Here is a 2,427-nt window from a genome sequence, read left to right as displayed (position 1 = left end):
ATAGATATATATTTATATACATATATAGATGTATACATATGTATGTATATATGTATATATACACACACACACACACACACACATATATATATATATATATATATATATATATATATATATATATATATATATATATATATATATAAATATACACACACGTGCACAGACACACACACATATATATATATAACACTTCTATATGTCTCTCTTGTTGAAATACATGTCTCAGCCCAATTTGAGCTCTTTCCCTTAGTTCACTTTTGTTAATATATATATATATATGTGTGTATGTATAAATGTATGTATGCATATATATACAAACACACACACACTCACACACACACGCACACATACACTCACCCACACACACACACACACATATATATATATATAATATGCATTTTTGTTGTTGCTATAATTTTTTTTTATGTCATCTTATTTGCAGTTCCATTTTTTTCTTTTTTGCGGGATGTCCCTTATTTCTGGAATATTGTCCAACAAGTGCAGTTTTTAAAGAAACACAGTGATGGGAAACGAAAACCGGTCGTGAAAGATAATTAGTTTTCATTTCGTACGCTTTTCGCTTTTTTTCTGTTCCTTTTTTTTTTTTTTTGTTTTGCTTCAATTCTCATCTTAATGTTTCTCAATGTTCATTTCTTCCTTTTTTTCTTATACATGTTCTGTGCATCGGCAGAGATTTACAAAAGTGAATGACTTCATATATACGTTTGTATGTGTACGTGTGTGTGTGTGTTTGTGTCTGTATATATATATATATATATATATATATATATATATATATATATATATATATATATATATATATATACATATATATATTCATATATATATAGCTAGATATGCATATATATATATATATATATATATATATATATATATATATATATATATATATATGTATATATATATATATATATATATATATACATATATGTGTGTGTGTGTTTGTATTCTATATATGTACCATATATTCATTCTACATCCCTTGATCGTGTAACAGTTGGTAGTCGTGTGATAGAGGTGGTGTGTTTTGTGTTGCCTCGACCCTGCTTTAATTGGACAGATCAATACATAATAACTGTCATTCCTTTATCGATATCCTTAGTTCATTCTCAGACAATAAAACATAGGTGTCGGTGGTTATTTTGTACAAACCTGGCTTACCCACAGAACGGTCCCATTCCTAACATTTCATTTGACAATTTATCATATAACACCTATCTCTGTATTGTTTTTACTCGTAGAACTTATCTAATAAATGATATAATGACATTCATGATGTTCCTGAGTTCTCCGGAGTGAATGCAAAATTGTGAAAGCGATTAAGAAATGGTCATAGATGATTTTTCGCTAAGATTAAAGTTTTATTTATTGTTAGGACTATAGTTTATGACATACTTAATACTAAGGCTATGGTTAGTGTTGGATTTAAAAGTATGCTTACTGTTAATTTTACCGTTTTACAGATTTTTGTCAACGAACAGCAGCCATTGGATTCTCTGAAATCATAACATAGATTTAGATCAATTTACAATGGATATAAATTTTGCTAACAGCTGGGATCTACATAATTTAATGAAAGGTGTGTTGGAGTAATAAAATGTGGAGTAGCTGAGAGAGCGAGAGAGCAAAGGGTCAAAAGAAATAATTGTAGATTAATATTGATAGAAACAGAGGTGGCAGAGAATGGAATACGACGTAAACAGTATCAAATTTGTTAGAAAAAATGCAAGGTTTAAAGTTCCCAGAAATTCATTAGTGTTTGACATATGTGGATAAGACTTCTGAAAATCGAAACCTTGTTCGTAGGTATAGGTTGACGCAGAACCAACATTATTTTGCCGCAGACAATTCTGTGTAGTGAAAGCAGTGATTTGTACTATCCGTCTTTAGATTATACCTCATTCGAATTTTTCCTGGCATTTGGTGGACAGCCGATATCTAAGTCTGATTCATTTATGGGCAGTTGATATCTGAGATCGAGGTTTGAGTTCAAGGTCTGAACATGGGAATTTAATTTTTAGATTTGGGGTCGAATGTGATGCGCAGCTTTTGAGCCTGATAACAAGATGAAAAACACTAGACAGAAACATTATATACTCATCACTTTGATTGCGTTCACCGTTTTTGTGCCAATTCGAATGTGATTTATTCTCAAAGTTGGACTTTTCTGTAGGTAGAACTGTCCTGATATTCAGTGTTCTCACTATTTGCCTACTCTTGCTGTCTTGTTGTGATTCAGACCAAAAAAGTAGATCCAATTTTGACCACTCCGACTTTTATTCAGATAGAATGTATCTAGAGGTATTTTAAGCAATGTCTACTTTGACAATGATTTCAGTACTATTTGGCTGCTATACCTAGTATACCCAGCTTATTAGCACGCCCTAGAATTTAAATCCAGGT

Source organism: Octopus bimaculoides, chromosome 22 (genome assembly GCF_046866305.1).
Source record: "Octopus bimaculoides isolate indiv1 chromosome 22, ASM4686630v1, whole genome shotgun sequence".
Lineage (NCBI taxonomy): Eukaryota > Metazoa > Mollusca > Cephalopoda > Octopoda > Octopodidae > Octopus > Octopus bimaculoides.
This window is presented reverse-complemented; position numbering follows the sequence as displayed.